The sequence below is a fragment of the Mustela erminea genome, chromosome X (assembly GCF_009829155.1).
Source record: "Mustela erminea isolate mMusErm1 chromosome X, mMusErm1.Pri, whole genome shotgun sequence".
Taxonomy (NCBI): domain Eukaryota; kingdom Metazoa; phylum Chordata; class Mammalia; order Carnivora; family Mustelidae; genus Mustela; species Mustela erminea.
Window position 1 is genome coordinate 65100326 of NC_045635.1, and position 18119 is coordinate 65118444.

Consider the following 18119-nt stretch of genomic DNA (forward strand, 5'->3'; position numbering starts at 1 on the left):
TTGACATATGTTCCCTCTGTCTCTACTTTATTGAGGAAGTTTATCAAGAATAAATGCTGGGGGCACCTGGGTGGCTCAGTGGGTTAAAGTCTCTGCCTTCAGCTCAGGTCATGATCTCAGGGTTCTAGGATTGAGCCCCGCATCAGGCTCCCTGCTCCACGGGGAGCCTGTGTCCCCCCACCCTCCACCTGTCTCTCTGCCGACTTGTGATCTCTGTCAAATAAATAAATAAAATTAAAAAAAAAGAATAAATGCTGTACTTCATCTAATGCTTTTTCTATGTCTATTGAGAGGATCATATGTTTCTTATCCTTTCTTTTATTAATGTGGTGTATCTCTTTGATTGATTTGTGAATATTGAAGCATGCTTGCAGCCCAGGAATAAATCCCACTTGATTGTGGTGAATAATTCTTTTTTTTTAAATAATTCTTTTAATGTACTGTTGGATTCAATTTGCTAGTATTTTGTTGAGAATTTTTGCACCCATGTTCACCAGGGATACTGGCCTGTAATTCTCATTTTAGTGGGGTCTTTGGTTTTGTAATCAAGGTAATGCTGACCTCATAGAAGGAGACTGGAAATTTTTCTTCCATTTCTATTTTTTGGAACTATTTGGAAGAATAAGTATTAACTCTTCTTTAAATGTATGGTAGAATTCCCTTGGGAAACCATCTGGCTCTGCACTTTTGTTTTTTGGGAGATTTTTAAATTACTGATTCAATTTCTTTGGTGATTATCAGTATGCTGATAATATTCTCTTATAATTGTCTGTATTTCCTTGGTGTTGGTTGTGGTCTCTCTTCTCTTATTCATTATTTTATTTATTTGGGTCTTTTCTTTTTTTTCTTTTTGATAAACCTGGCTAGAAGCTTGTCAATTTTATTAATCCTTAAGAAGAACCACCAGGTCCTGGTTTCGTTGTTCTGTTCTACTTTTCTTGTTGTTTCTACATAATTTATTTCTGCTCTAATCTTTGTTATTTCCCTTCTGCTGGTTTTAGGAACTTTTAAAAATTCTTTTTATATTTTTTATTCTTTTCCCAGCTCCTTTAGGTGTATGCTTGGGTTGTGTATTTGATATTTTTCTTGTTTCTTGAGGTAGGTCTGTATAGCTATATATTTCCCTCTGACTGCTTTTGCTGCATTTCAAAGGTTTTGTACCATCATGTTTTCATTTTTTCCACATATTTTTTATTTGTTACTTTCTATTCTAGTTGACCCATTCATTCTTTAGTAGGATGTTCTTTAGTCTCCATGTATCTGTGGTCTTTCCAAATTTTTCTTGTGGTTGACTTCAAGTTTCATAACATTGTGGTTGGAAAATATGCATTTTTTACTTGTTGAAGCCTGATTTGTGACCCAGTATGTGGTCTCTTCTTAAGAATGTCCCATGTGCACTTAAAAAGAATGTGTTCTGCTACTTTAGGATGAAATGTTCTGAGTGTATCTGTTAAGTCTATCTGGTCCAGTATGTCACTCAAAGCCATTGTTTCCTTGTTGATTTTATGCTAGATATTCTGTATTTCTGTAAGTGGAGTGTTCAAGTCCTGTACTCTAATTGTATTATTATCAATGAGTTCCTTTATGTTTATTATTAATTGTTTTACATATTTGGGTTCTCCCAACTTCAGGGCATAGATACTTACAATTATAAGATCTTGTTGGATAGATCTCTTTATTTTATTACAGTGCCTTCTTCATCTCTTCTTACAGTCTTTGGCTAAAATGTATTTTGTCAGATAAGTATTGCTACTCTGGTTTTCTTTTGATGTCCATTTGCGAGATAAATGTTTCTCCATCCTCTTTTTTTCAATCTGCAAGTGTCTCTAGGTCTAAAATGAGTCTCTTGTAGGCAGCATATAGATGGGTCTTCATTTTTTTTTAATTCCATCTTAACACTCTATGTCTTTTTTATTTTGATTGGAGCATATAATCCATTTTCATTCAGAGTGATTACTGATAGATATGAATTTAGTGCCATTTTATTAATTGTTTTGTTGTTTCTGGAGATTTTCTCTTTTCCTTAGAGTCTTTTTTGCTTTTGGTTTTTCTTTCCCATTCAAAGACTCCCCTTTAGTGTTTCTTGTAGGGCTGGGTTAGGTTTTTTTGTTGTTGTTGTTGTTGTTGCTTTTTTTTTTTTTTTTGTCTAGGAAACTATCTTCCTTGTATTCTGCTTGACAGAATATATGATTAAGATGGTGTTAGTGAGAGTTACTTCCTCACCCTCCTTTCCTTTGCTCTGGCCATTTTGTTGTCTGATATGCTCTTTTTCCTCATTGCTATCAGATGTAATTTTAGCCATCTTTAAGACCATCTGTTTTTTTTTTTATAAATTAATTAATTTATTTTCAGAAAAACAGTACTCATTATTTTTTCACCACACCCAGTGCTCCATGCAATCCGTGCCCTCCATAATACCCACCACCCGGTACCCCAACCTCCCACCCCCACTCCACTTCAAACCCCTCAGATTGTTTTTTGGAGTCCATAGCCTCTCATGGTTCACCTCCTCTTCCAATTTCTCCCAACTCCATTCTCCTCTCTAACACCCCTTGTCCTCCATGCTATTTATTATGCTCCACATATAAGTGACCATCTCTTACATCATCTCTCCCTTAAAATTTTCTGATCCTATGTACTACTGCGATATGTTGGTCATATTAAAAGGGATATATAGGGGTACCTGGGTGGCTCAGTGGGTTAAATCTCTGCCTTCGGTTTGGGTCATGATCCCAGGGTCCTGGGATCGAGCCCCGCATCGGGCCCTCTGCTCAGTGGGGAGCCTGCTTCCTCCTCTCTCTGCCTGCCTCTCTGCCTACTTGTGATCTCTGTCTGTCAAATAAATAAATAAAATCTTAAAAAAAATAAAAGGGATATATAAGCCACTTACTATACGTCAGTTCTGTGCTAGACCTTTGGAAAATAAGATACAAACCCTGTCCATTAAAAGTTTACACTCCACTAGAGGGAGACACAGATGTGTTAACAATTTAATTCACTGCACCATTACAGTTGCACTAATAGAAATTTATAAGGGACATAGAATGGGAATATAAATGGTGCATGCATGTTAGTAAAGGTTTCATAAAATATAGAAGAGTATGGCAGGTGGAAAAATCTTTTTCAGCAGGGGAAGAAAGTAGAATAAGCAAAGGGTTGGAGATGAGAAATAGACTGACATGTGTAAGGAAAAGTAAATATGTGATAGGGATGAAATGTAAGATAAAAGTGTGTGCAGGTGTGCATGTTTGGGTGTACGTATCTGTATGTTATTGGACTATGGGGTTTAAAACAAGTTGGAGGGAAATACAGGAGCTAGGTCATTAAAAACCTTGTATACTATTCTGGAGAATTCAAGTTTATCCTCTAGGGAGTAGGGAGCTATTAGAAGATGCAGAGTGAGAAAAAATACTGACAATACTGACATGTAAATGAAAGAGGAAGTGGAGCAGAAAAGATATAGGTTAATCATCCCAAGAGGTTTAATTTTCTTGGTAAAATAAAAAAATAATAATGTCTGGTGAGAAATAGAGGGCTTCACTCAGGGTCAGGTTCTCTGAAAGTTAGTGAAGGTTTGAATGGTAGTTCTGGGAAATGGGACAGAAATATGACCAAGAAGAGACTGAAGGCCCAAGAGAAATTGGAGAGTGTGAGTTTTTAATGGACCCAGTCTGCACAACTGTGTGATTTAGTCCAGCTTGGGATTTATCAACAGCCTGGATTTAGGAGAGAAAAAGATTATAAATGTAACATTGATATAAGATTGGGAGTAATAGGGCAAATTTATGGAAGGACAGTAAGGTAAGAAAGTTGAAAGATGATGCTGCTAAAAGAGTGGTTAACAGTGAAACTGTGAAGAAGTTTTAACAGATTGGGAGAAAAGGGAGTGACCAAGGGACTAGAAGATTTACTGAAATTTAAGAAGTGGTGTAGTGGCGGGGCATCTGTGTGGCTCAGTCATTAAGCATCTGCGTTTGGCCGGGTCATGATTCCAGGCTCCTGAGTTTGAGCTCCACATTTGGTGGGCTCCCTACTCAGCAGGAAACCTGCCTCTCCCTCTCCCACTCCCCTTGGTGGTGTTCCCTCTCTTGCTGTGTCTTTCTCTCTGTCAAATAAATAAATAAAATCTTAAAAAAAAAAGTGGTGTAGTGGCAATAAGGGTGTGATAGAACTGAAAGTCTAGGAGTCTGTGGTCAGAGTGTGGTACACTGGAGTTTAAGATCTCATTGTGTGATAATAAATGAGGCTCTAAGTGTGGCCATGAAATGAGTAGGCAAGGTGGAATGCAAATGGTTGCTCTAGATAAGGAAGTCAAGTAATTTGAAGTCAGTGTATTAGGTTGGTTGTTTACATGGAAGATGAAGGTGATAGAAGGGTTTGAGGTAGAGAGGGAGATCACAAGCCAAATGCTACATTAGTCAGGGAGCTAGAGAAAAATAATCAAGAGGTCAATAGATGGTGATATTAATAAGGAAGATTAAAGGGTGGCATAGGTGAGTGGCTTTCATATTATGGTAGAAGAGTAATGGTTTAATGTGGCACCAGGAAGCCAAGAGACATCCAACAGACTCTCTAGGTCTCAAAGTAGATAGGATGTAGAAAAATAAGCAGCTTACTTTTGATGGGGGAGGATCAGGTTTCACATAAAGCAATGATGTGGTGGGAGAATTATTTGAAGAGATTTAGGATATAGGGGAACTTATAATGAAAAAGGAGGTTCTAGAGGGCACAGTGAGGAGAGGGTTAGTAGATAGGTTAGACGTGGAAGGAAAAATTAGAAGGGAGGAAGTACAGGGTATTCTCAGGATGTTAGAACCTTGGAGAACATTTGACCACAGTGGCCAATGGTTCAAATGCAGAATTCAATTTTGTATTTCTACCTTTTTAACTTTTTCTTATAGTAATTTGTGTATTTACATAATCTCTACTACCAAATTATGGACTTTTTTGAGGACAAAGACCAGATCTAATTAATATGAATAATTTCTCTAGAGCTTAGCAAGGAACATTGCACTCATTCCTCAATAAATGTGTTGACTCAGACTAACTCATTTCAGAATTATTTTATTGAGTCACCTAAGATGTATATTTCTTTTATTATATTTCTTCTTATTTTCCCTTTGGTGTAACTTTTGAAACAGGAACAGGGATTTTTTTCAGAACATTTTACCAAAGCAAAAATGTTAAGTACAACTTTGTATGAGAACTAAATTTAAACAGTTTGTTTCCTCATCCAACTAAAGTGACTCATCCAACTAAAGTGATGCACAAGTCTGGCAACAGAATTATGATTTACTGTAGATTAGCTGGAAGTGAGGCCAGTAAGTTCAACAAGATTGCAAGTTCCTTGAAAACAGGGATTAAGTCTTTGTTTTCTCTTTCCCATTTTACTTCCTTTTATATCTCCCCAGTTTTCTTCTAGAGTGGTTAGCATAGTACTTTGCATACACAGCAGGAACATAATGCATGTCTAATGAGATTCTATGCCATTCTTTTTTTTTCATCTCTGTAGAACATTTTTAAAAATTTATTTTTGGTTTTTTTGTTTTGTTTTGTTTTTTTTTAAGATTTATTTATTTATTTATTTGACAGAGAGAGAAATCACAAGTAGGCGGAGAGTCAGGCAGAGAGAGAGAGAGAAGCAGGCTCCCGCTGAGCAAAGAGCCCGATGCGGGGCTCGATCCCAGGACACTGAGATCATGACCTGAGTCGAAGGCAGCGGCTTAATCCACTGAGCCACCCAGGCGCCCCTAAAAATTTATTTTTAATTTATTTTCAGCATAACAGTATTCATTAATTTTGCACCACACCAGGTACTACCACCTGGTACCCCGACCTCCCACCCCCCCGCCCCTTCAAAACCCTCAGATTGTTTTTCAGAGTCCATAGTCTCTCATGGTTCACCTCCCCTTCCAATTTCCCCCAACTTCCTTCTCCTCTCTATCTGTAGGACATTTTATTTTTAGCTTGGTTTGCCTCTTTGCTTCCATTTTAATGTGAACTAAATGTAGACTGGAGACTGTGAGTCCTGGTATATACATGGTATAATAGCTTTCTTTCCATTTTGATTATTAGTTAAATATGATATTCCATTATTAAAGATAAGAGGCATAATAAATAATTTACTAAACCTTTACATATAACTTAAGATGCCTTGTTTGGAAGTATCTAAATTTAGAAAGCTTTTGCTTAGTTTAAGGTTGCATGTTTGCTGTTGTGGTGTGAGTGACAAAAGGTTATATGACACAACTATTGTCAACCATTCAGGGCTTCTATCTGTTTCCAGGGTACAGTGTTTCACTCATATTGGATTTGTTAGGCTTTACTTACTCAGGAAATGTGTCTATAAGCAAAGGTTATAAAGAGAGTTTGTTTTATATCTTCAAATCTATTTGAAAAAGGCCAGAGCATGTTGCCATTCTTTTAAATAAATTATAAAAAAATAAATAAAAGAAAATTATATTATTGAGTCATGTTAGTAGAATGTAACAAGAAGTGTCAGTTTGAGCCAGAAGCGATCCTGGGAATCCTGTTCCAAAGGACTTTTACGTGTGAAAAAACGAAACCTGTGAATGGGAGAGGAATAGCGATGACTTGCTCAAGGTCATATGGCTAATGACAGGGCTGGAACTAGAACCCAGGCATTACAACTTTCAGTCCAGTTCTGTTACTACACTGCTACTCTTCTTTTTGGTCTCCCTTCATCAATGACGGTTTTTCAGATAGCCAATGGAAGTTGTTAAGTATATCTAAGATCTGTGAAATGCAAATGTTTGGTGTTTTGGTGTTTAGCTCTTTGCTTCTCTCTTTCCCTTGGAAAACTACCAACTCCCATGGTTTAAAAAGATCACTTTCATGTGGATGACTCAAATCTCTGTCTCAGCCACAAACCACTCACCTGAACTTTAGTCTCATTTTCAACTGCCTATAAGATTTCTTGTCTTGGATCTTAATGCTTCTTCCTCAGTTTCAGCATGATTAAAGACACATATACTATCTTCTCTCCCAAATCAACTGTTCCAACTGACTTTTTTTTTTTTAAATTGACATTAAATGTCTTGCAGTTATTTGGCAACTATGATGAAGGTAGTCATATTTGATCTTCCCTGATCTCATTCCTCATGTGTGAACCCAAAGTTCTGTTGATTCTTATATTGCAGTGTCTCCTGGCATTCTCCTATCAATTTATATCAGGGTCTCTGTCTCATCATGCCTTGTCTATCTGAAGATACTCAAGCTATGTATCCTTTTTCACCCTTACATAGTCAAAGAGGTGAGCTTGGCAAATTTCTACTTATACTTCACAATTCAAGTTGAAGGTGCTATTTTTTATAAATGTTCCCTTGCTTGTGGTTCTTGCTTGTGGTAAATAATCACTGTAATCATTCTTTTTGATTACATATCTCTCATATCCATTTAGACAGTGACCCTATTAATGACAGTGAGTCTACATCATACAGTTTTGTTCTCTTCCCCTGGTAACTGAGCAACTTTGGAAGATTAATTGTGTGGTATTGGGGGCTTTTGAGCAAGACATTGCCTTACTTCCCCAAGTTGTGTGCCTGAGGAGGTGGAAGAAGAAGCAAGTTTTTGGTGTGGAAGTACAGGCTTTATTGTGTAGGAATCTAGATAATGGCATAAAATAGAAGTGAAATATGGACTCCACTAGCAGGGTAAAGTCTATTAAAAAGAAACCTGAAAAACTAAATAATAGTATAGGGGACTATGACTTGTGGATAAACACCACAAATCACTGGAGAAGAAAGTAAAGGAGGTGGGGCAAATGAATCCACACATTTAGAAAGGGACAGAAGACAAAGGCCTTAAAACAAAAAAAGCAAAATATTCTATTAAAAACGAATGATGTACTATACTTTGGATAACTGAATTTAAATTAAAAAAAATGTAGTATATAGCAGTCTAGAAACTCCAGATTTCCATTCAAAGTAATCAGACTAAGTGGGTCCTGTGTTGAGTTACCAGTGAAAAGTTATAGAAAATATATTTTTTATGATAGTGGTAATAGTTTCTTTATTTTTATTTTTATAATTAAAATATTTGTTTTACCTTGAAAAAAAAATTGTAGCTTGTTGGGGCTGAAGGAGAGTTTAAAAGTGGTCTAGGTCAGAGATTGATTGGAATCCAGAGGCCCAAGGATGTGTCTGACTATAAGGTTTGGGTGAAACTGATAATGAATGTTTTTGAATTCAGCCAACAGGAGAGACGGAAAGATCAAATCAGCATTTGGATGTAGTATTATGATTGAATTAAGTTTGAAACCTCCTCTAAGACTCCCTTTGCCTTTCTAGTAAATGCTAGCATGCACCGGATGGTCTGCATGTGTTGGAACACTGCCAACAAGGACAGGGTGATGAGGGCAGGGCCACAGCAGAAGAGGAAGTGGGGGAGGTTGGGACTTGGGGCTCACTCTTCTGAGACAGATACTTCTGCTGAGCAGCAGCAAGATCCAGAAAGCTTAATTTTCATGAAAATATGGTTCAGTGGGGCCCTACTTTTATTTGGCCAACTCCCCAGTGCCGTTTTTGCTATTCTCCATGTATCCTATTACTGTCAAATGGAAAAAGTGTGTTGTGCTGTTTATCCTATAAAGATAAGCTCAAGGAAGTGAGAGACAATTTCCTCCCAGCTTTACTGAGGTATAATTGACAAAATCAGAAGATATTTAAAGTGTACAATGTGGTGTTGATATTTATACACACGCATACACACTGTGAAGGGAACTCTCCCATCAAGTTAATAAACTGGAACAATGTTTTGTTAATCTTCTGCTACAACAAGTGTTTATTGAGTGGATGCATAATAAATAGAATCAGCAAATATAAGTGCTTTGTAAACTGTAAAGCATTATAAAATGTAATTTTTTATGACTCTCTACTCATACTATACTTCTTGACACCTACTTTGACCACCCTATTCTATACTCATATGTCTCTTCTTTCAACTTGTATTATGATTACTGCCTGTACCAATAATATCACAGTCAGTATTCTACTATCCTCTAGCTTATAATGTGTAGGAATTTTGTCTCCCTAGGTAGATTGTGAACTTCTCTAGGGTAGGAGAAAAAAAGTCCAGCCTTTTTTTCCCTTAAGCTCTGCGAACCCCAAACCTAGCCTATCACAATGTTTTGTGCCATAGAAAATGTGCAATAAATGTTTATCGACTGATTTGTCATTAATTGAGCAAAGCTACACATCCACTCTGGGATTTTAATCTATAAACAATCAGGTTTGTACTAATGATTACAGAGACTTTCCCCCATGTCAAAAATAATTGGGGGGAGGGGAGTAGAAAGACCTGCCTGTCATCACAATAACCTTACTGTCACAATAAGTAACTTTTTAACTTGACATTTCCATGAAAATGCTTAGCAGCATTCTCACTGGTATTAGAAACTACAGGAGAGTCAATACTTCATTGTTGACGACTCTAAGATGTTTTTTTTCTTGGATAGCTTATTTATCATTAAGAGGAGAACATTGCACCAATCAAATTGGGCCGCTCTTGCCAGACAGCTGGATTCCAAACCAAGGAAAGTGTTCAGCCCCAAAAGAACCTGGATGTGGCATTCAGAGCTAGTGACACAGTATGTCCCTTTACATAATACTGGAACTCAAATGTTTTATCCTGGATGTTGGTGGGGATGCACAGTGGGAAGATAGTTCTACCCTTAGTCTGGGTGATAGAAATATGTTACAGACAGCTTACATACTTTTGAATTTATTGTAAAGTACTAACTGGAGGGCCTACTTTCTTACAGGGATGACTGTTAAGTCTCTACCTAATTACCAACAACTTGGAAACCCCCTAAGTTCTGAGGTCATTGCTGGCAGCTGACTCTGAGGCCTGCCTTTAACTTCTTGGAATTTAGATGCCTGGGTTTTAGAAGCAGGTTAATTGTTCTGTAAGAGACTCTTTTTTACTGAAGGCCTTTGTCTTAAATCAGAATTCAAGTTCAGATTAAACAAAATAGGTAACCAATTTGGAATGAAAAGAAACTTTTTACATTTTCTGAGGCCTGAATTTCCTAGGAACTTTGCAATAAACACATAAGATGTGTCAGAGATGTCTGAGTGTTGCTATTGTTAGCTTAATTCCACTTATGTTAAAATCCATGACAACACAAGGACAACTCTATATAAAAACAAAGACTGTTAATCTGAAATAGATGAGAAATATCAGTGAGTCTTACATGTTAGATATTTCAAAATGTTATTCCAAACTGGATTTTTCTTTCCTTTTTTTTTTTTAAGAGGTATTGACAGAAAATAGAAGAAAGCCTGAATGTTCTAGGGGAGTCTAAGTCTAGATCTCAGCTCCTTTTCCTTTTCCATTAGCTACATTTAAGTAGATGTTCAAATGTCCGGGATGTATTGATTCTACAAACCCTGTAAATATGATAATGAAATTTTATTCACTAAAAAGAAAATCAACTCTGTTTAAGTGCTCAAGGGTCTTTGTTTACTTTTCTGTTTTGTCTCTTTCCCCCTATTTCTGCCAGGCAACTCTCTAACTTCTCCCAAACATTTAAAGCTTTTTCTTTCTAATTCTCCCCTAAATACTGAAGAAAAACTGGTGGGGCATAAAGAAAAGAGAAATTATGATGGGAGGGAGTGGCATTGGATGGAATGAGGAAGCACGATAGATAAGTTTTGTAGTGCACAACTTCTTTAAACAGTGGTCTTTTCTACCAAACTACAAAGAGTTATCAGCTGAAAGCAAAAGTAATTATAATTAGCATCAGTATTGTAACATGAATTAGTGGACCAAATGGACCAAAAATCAAATCAGGTTAAATGACCTACTTTGTTGTCTTTTCTGTAAAGATGAGGTTATACTACCACCTCCTATGAGTACATTAGTCTTCTTAGCAGTTGCATTTCCTCAGTGAAAATCAGCAAATTGGCATTCACATTAAGAATTGCACAGGTATAGTAGAATTCGTGGTAACCAGAGAGTTGACTCCTACTGACATCCTAAAAGTAGGATGAGATTTCTGATGCTTACTTAGAATAAGGTCCCTGTTTAGAGGTGAAGTACTTGGAGCAGAAAGTAATTGGCCACACTCCCTCCACATGCAATCAACTTTGTTATGTGTCTTACTTTCCTAGAATGTAATTTAAACAAAATCCTTTTGGATGGTAGTTTGTATTTTCAAGTTAATTTCATATTTATCATTTTAGTAGTTCTGAAAAATATCTCTATAAGCTCATTATTACATTGGATACGTGAGGAAACCAAGAAATACAGATGTTCAATAACTTGTTGGAGAACACACAGCTGATTAAAAGGCAAATCTAGGATGAACTCCCAGTTATCCAGGCCCAGTTTCCTTCCCACTGAAACCCATGCAGCAAGGTAGTTTAAAGATGCCACTGTTTTGTTGCTGAGTTTATGACAGAGTCCAATTTGAAAGATAACTTGAAACAAAAGATCTCGATGCTTATTTATATTAGAATAACTTAATATTTATTGGGTGCTCATGGTATGTATGTAGCACTATGCCAGTTATTGTTGGGAAGAGGAAGTTTAAAAGAATATATAACCTGATACCTTCTCTCAAGACTCTTGGTATATTTTGATGAGAAGAATTATATTTCCATGGCACTTATTTCTCAGGAATCTCTTCTTTCTCTTGACCCAAAATGTATGACCTGCATAAGTTACAGTTTTTGGTCATCTTTGATTTGCTTTCTCTAAGATGAGACAGTCTTATGGCCTTGGCTGTCATATTCTTCACATTAACTTTGGCCTCTACCTCTTACTCATCACTCATATTCAGGGCCATTGTTTCCAACAACCATAAGACATTATTTCTTGGAATTTTTGCCATCTCCTCAATAGGTCAAAAACTGATCATGTCATACAATTCCCACTTCCATCTCCAACTTACCTAATTCTATGAAGAGTAGTAAAACCACTGCCCAGATCCCAAAGGTTCAAAATTTCAGGGATAGCTCTGATTTTCCTATGCTGCCTATATCTAATCACTCACCAACTTCCATCTATTATTCCTCTTAAATGTCTCATTGAGTCTTTCTCCATTCCATTTCTACTGCCACCAAACTAGCTTATAGCTCCATTAATTTTTTTTTCAAATGTAGTCAGGCCTATGAAACTCTGCCAGATTCATCTACTAAAAACATTTTTCTATCATATTCTCATTTATTCAAAATTTCCTGATAGATTCCCTATTTAAAAGTGCCTGGAATTCAGTGCCTAATAGTTTGGTCTTAAATTCCTATCCAAATTGATTTTCTATGACTCTTCAACTCAATCCCTTTACCCTAGTCAGATTGGGCTCTTTGGTGTGTACCCTGTAGGTGTCAAAATCACTGTAGGTGTCAAATTCATTCTTGATACTATATATTTCTGACATCATTTCTGTGACTAGAATTGAATTCAAACAACATATATTCATCACTTACTATGTGCACAGAAAGTTTGCTAAGCATGGTCCCATATCCTAGATATTCTTTTAGGCCTATCTCATTTTATCTCCTCTATTAAGCCTTCTTCATTCAGCCTGCTTATTGCTCTCTTTTTTCCATAAACTCCTTTACCATGAAAAACATGACATTGTGGAACACCTGTGTGGCTCAGTCAGTTAAGCATCTGCCTTCTGCTCAGGTCATGCTCTTTCTCTTTCTCTGACAAATAAATAAATACAATCTTTAAAATAAAAACAAAAAACTCCCAAAAAACCACATAACGTTGGTTTACTGTCTCATATTTTTATGTTCTGTAGGTCTTGTATGCCCTCCAATATTGTAAATTCCTCAAGGGCAGGAACTACATCTTACCTTTGTGCCACATAATGTATTGAACTTAACTGACACTTGTTTAACAGATTATAGCAGATTTGAGATATTTTAATGAGAACATAAGAAATAAAAAAAAGATCAAGGTAGAGGTCCATGCAGAGCTATGGTATTTAAGAGATAATGATCGCTTTCATGGCATCAAATAAGATTAGATATATTTCTTAAGGATCAGTGTCATCCCTTTAATCCCTTATTATCAGCCAGTGATCCTGCAAAGGCAAATTTATAATTTTCTGCATCATGGAAGAATCTCGCTTTTATCCCAGATTAGTACTTCCTAAATATATCAAAACTTTGATTAAGGGTAAGAGAGAAAGTAGTAAAAAATGAAATTGATGATTCTGGGTGAGGAAGACACCAAAATGCTGAATTTGGAATGGACTCCCAATTCACTGACTCCCAGGGTGATTCATGACATTTGCAGAAACTAATCAGCTAGTGCAGTCATTTAAATATTATGGGGGCCTGGGGAGCAGTTTTTATTAAGGGTGTATTAAAAATATAAACATAGTACGTGAGGTCATTTATTTGCTATGTAAACAGAGACCACTTTTAGTTCTAATTGGGCAATTAATAGTAAAACAAAAATAGAAAATATTTTTTAATGATTGCAATAGATACTATAAGCTTAAAATTATCTAGGAGCAAATTTCACTAATATATCTGAAACATGCTGCAGTCCCAAGTCCCAGTTTACTTACATTTTGTTTTACAATAATCAGTTGATAAATATATGATGTCATGGCTTCTTTGTAGCCTTCAAAAGAATCAGAGCACTGAAAGGCAGAGTCACTAGATTTAAGGGTTTTTTTTTTTCATTTTATTTGTTTACCCTTGAAAACAGGTTATTTGCTGCTAAATAGAATTATGCTTCTGACCAAGATTTTGATTTAAATGTATGAAGTGTTGGCTCCATGTAAACCTTGTCTATGTCAGATATATCTATGTTACTAAATAGATCATGCAATTCCATGATGGTCATTTATAGTTGTGAGAACTTCCTACTTGCAGTGGCTAGTTGGAACTTGTCAATTTCTAGTTGTATGCTGTTTGTTAGCAAATTTGTTAATGCCTCTGCATCTATTTCTTTATTTGCAAAATAGGGATAGTAACTCTCACCCTGTCTAAAATGCCGGATGTTGAGAAGTTCAAATGGGATAATGAATGTGAAACTACTCTGTAAATATACCAGGTCATTCTTCAGTATTTGTTTTACTTTTATCAGTTTCTATTTTCTTCCCATAAATGAAAGAAACTGCCACTACAGATTAGAGAAACCTCATTGAGTCCTTAAAAGAAGATTTTAAACTATATCTTCTATTTCTAATTTAATTGCAAAGGAACTGGAGGCTTGGGTAGTGTCTCCTCTGTATTTTGCCACATTGAGCTCCTAGCAGAAGCACGTAGCAATACTTGTTGACAGACTGACTAGTTATCAGATATCTAGCCAATAAATAAATCAGAAAGAATTCATAGTAGTAGCTTCATTTTAAAACAGGCAAAGCAGATTAATAATCCCAAACTTCTGGGAATTGGCTAAAATGTCTTAACAGCACAATTTTACTACCTACTGTTTTAGTAATAGCACGAAATATCAAATGTTACCTTTTGCCTTCAAGATTGACAGTTCGGGGTCCTTTTGCATTTATTCTCAGAAGCACACTCCAAGTCTTCATTAAATCCAATCTATTCCTCCCTTGGAGAGCTAACCGTCTTGGTGAGCTGCATAGTGAATCTGAATACCCTGAAGGGTCTTGAAAGCACACTCCGTTTACAGGGTGCCTGTTTACACAAGCTTCTTTGAAAAGATGGGTTGCTACGATTTTCAGGAAGAAAGAGGGCAGGGCATATATGCTAGCCAATGTATACAGATTCTTCTTCCTCTTTCAGATTAGTCCTCAAACTGTAAAGCATGCCTAAATTTGGCTTCTCTGGTGCAAAGTGGGGGAGGGGAAAGCAGGGGGAGGGAAGAAGAGTAGAAACTGGATACTTGCAAGTTGTTGTGTATATAAATAATCTTTTACATCTAGCTCCAGCAACAGAATTCTCAGGAAATCTTGTAGCTGCTCTGAGATGGGAAACAGGAAGGAGTATACTCTGTCCAGCTTAGTTGTCTCTAATTTTTATGACTTGGTGGGTTGGGGGTGGTTAGAATATTTTTAGGACGAGAAAGATAATCTTAACAGTGTATGCTAATCTAACTGCCATTATGTGAAACTTGATTTTAGGCAAGATAAATTTCATCCCCCAAGCCTCCCTGTCCCCCATTCTCTCTTTCTCTTTCTGTTGCTCTTTCTTTTATTATATTTGTGGCTCTAACCACATTCTAAAGAGTCTTTTTCTTTTTGGTGCCTTATGTTCTGGCAAATAATTGTCTAGTTTGAGTTTCATTTCATGAAATCCCCACAACAGACATTGCCTCCACTGGATTAAAGGTAATTTTGTTTCTGTCACATTGAGAATGACCTGGAATGAATGACCTGGAGTGAATTCTCTCTTAGGAATTTGGAAGTCAAGTAAATACTCTTAGATTTTGGTTAACCTCTGGAGTGTTGAAATAATGGGATGCTCTAAATGTCTTCTGGAGAATAAAGACATAGCAGTCTGCTGTGTCTTGATTGGAGCTTGGGGTGGCACCTTGATATTATGAACAAAATGGATGAGACCTTGGTATGAGTTGGCTACATCAATTATATTGAGTTACATTAAGATGGACTATAAGGGGATGGGTATAAATATGTTCATTTTAATACCTTTTAAACATGGTCCTACAACTAATAATTATAATTAATTTGGTACTCAGTAAAATAAGAGCCCTCTGGCATGCTACTGGCTGCAGAAACAAAGCCATTTACTCAAACTTTACATCTGTAGGTAAAGTTTGAATTATATCACAGGAAACCTGGGGCTAGAACACTAAGAGTTCTGAAATCTTCTTCTTTCATAGAATTCTTAGCTGTGGTAGTGGGTGGAGGACAAGGCCATACAAGCAAGTTAAAAGGGAAGATAACATTTGCATCCAAGACCAGACTCTTTAATCCTCCCCTTGGGAGTTTTACTAATTGAAGTGATGGTATAACTAGAATTTCTTCAGCTGAGTTTGGATCCTCAGAGACCCAGGGGAAAGTTAATAAGGGAGGCAAAGGATGACTTATCACTTCCCCTCTGGTCTGGACTGTAACATTCATCTTGAGCTATGGTGAAAAAGTAGTTTATACTGAAGTCAGGAAGTAAAGAGAAAGGGGTTATATATTTGATCTTCAAGATAGGATCACAATAGCTGTAACAGAGAGGGGATGCCTTGTTCTGCTCCTGTGTGTTCCCCTACTTACTTCCTCCCTTAGCTGCTTCTCTGCTTCCTGAGCAATGGGGAAGGGTAGTGCTCCACCCACACCCAATTGGGTCTTTCCCCTGTTTAGCTGTATCAGTTTATAGGATGTTTGATATAATTAACTTCAGACTACTCATCTCCTTCCTTTACATTTCCATCTTTTATTTTCCTTTCTATTTATCTTCATTATATACTTATTCTAACATTTTCTATCATTCCAGGAAATGGTGAAATGCTCAAGTTGATGCCTCTCCTGTTTTCTCTCTACTCTTTCCCATTTCCTCAGACTCTACCAGTTCTTACTTTATTACTGAGTTGGAGAGGATCAAGTAGGGAATGGTGAGGAAGATGGGGAATAGCATGTAGTTGGATGGGAACTCTGTCTTAATGAAGTAGGACTTCGGTAGAAGGAAGGATTTGCATACAACATTCAGAGATTAACTATGAGCCACAAGATTCATAGCTTACATGGGTTCACAGAGCTGAAAAGTGATCTTAAAATAATTTTATTTAGTTTTTTTTATTCATTTGAATTCCTGAGGGCATCAAAGGTCTAACTGATGATTCTGTCCCAAGATACTAGTTTACTGCCTTGTTTGGATTTTCAAATAAATAAATCTAGTCCAGCTTTCTTATATTAGAGATGAGGAAACCCAGGCCAGAGAGAGACTTTCTCAAGATGTACTCGTTTTAGCACAAAATCAAGAGGAGTCATTTTTTTTCTTCCAGAACTGAACTTCTTATTTAATTATAAATTCACAATTAAAATTAATGACACTTTTGAAAGGAAGATAAAGAGTGTTACTATAATCATGTACAGTGATATACACACATGTACATTCATTCACAGAAACTGGAATAGACTTGATTCATCCTTTCATTTCAGCTTATGGAAACCCAGAGACAATAAAAAAATATCAGTCTAAATACCATATAATTTCTCTCATATGTGGAATTTAAGAAACAAAACAGATGAACATAGGGTGAGGGAAGGAAAAACAAAATAAGAATTATAACATAAGAGATTCTTAACTACAGGGTCACGGATGGGGACATAGGTGGGGGGTTGGAGTAATTGGGTGATGTGCATTAATGAGGGCACTTGATGTAATAAGCACTGGGTATTATATGCAACTGATGAACCACTAAGTTCTACCTTGGAAATTAATAATACACTATATGTTAACTAAATTGAATTTAAATAAAAAGAAAAAAAAAAGTCTATCTGTGAAAGTACGGCTTTGAACACTTTTCCTCTTCCTGCCTCAGGGCCCACCCTATGAATGTAAACCAATCCTGGATTATCATTTCTGGAGAGTTCCGGGTACACTAACAGAATTTCAGATGAGTTTGAATGAAATCTGTTGAAAAGAAATCTGCTAAAATCTGTTGAAAATTAAATCCTAGAACAGATTGTACAGATCATTGAAATCAACATCCTTATGTTATTCTGTGCTGTCCAATATAGTAGCCATTAGCTACATGTGGTTATTTAAACTAAACTGTTAAATAGAGATAACCTATGACCCCGCAATTCCACTACTGGGTATTTACCCCAAAGATACAGATGTAGTGAAAAAAAAAGGGCCATATGTACTCCAATGTTCATAGCAGCAATGGTCACAACAGCCAAACTGTGGAAAGAACCAAGATGCCCTTCAACAGATGAATGGATAAAGAAGATGGTCCATATATACAATGGAATATTATGCCTCCATCAGAAAGGATGAATACCCAACTTTTGTATCAACATGGATGGGAGTGGAGGAGATTATGCTGAGTGAAATAAGTCAAGCAGAGAAAGTCAATTACCATATGGTTTCACTTGTGGTTCATAAGGAATAACATGGAGGACATTAGGAGAAGGAAAGGAAAAGTGAATTGGGGAAAATTGGAAGGGGAGACAAAGTAAGAGATACTGTGGACTCTGAGAAATAAGCTGA

At 36.5% G+C, this 18119-nt stretch overlaps 1 protein-coding gene across 2 annotated transcripts in view; it reads right to left on the reverse strand.

Annotated features, from left to right (window-relative positions):
• The window catches only part of CYSLTR1 (cysteinyl leukotriene receptor 1), a 37621-nt gene extending 22792 nt beyond the window's left edge, over positions 1 to 14829 (reverse strand). The window contains exon 1 of one of the 2 annotated variants that reach the window (XM_032331031.1): positions 14451 to 14829. The gene's annotated coding sequence lies outside the window, so the exon portion shown is untranslated. The remainder of the gene's footprint in view (positions 1 to 14450) is intronic. The other variant, XM_032331032.1, reaches the window with a different exon arrangement.
• Between the last annotated feature and the right edge of the window lie 3290 nt (positions 14830 to 18119).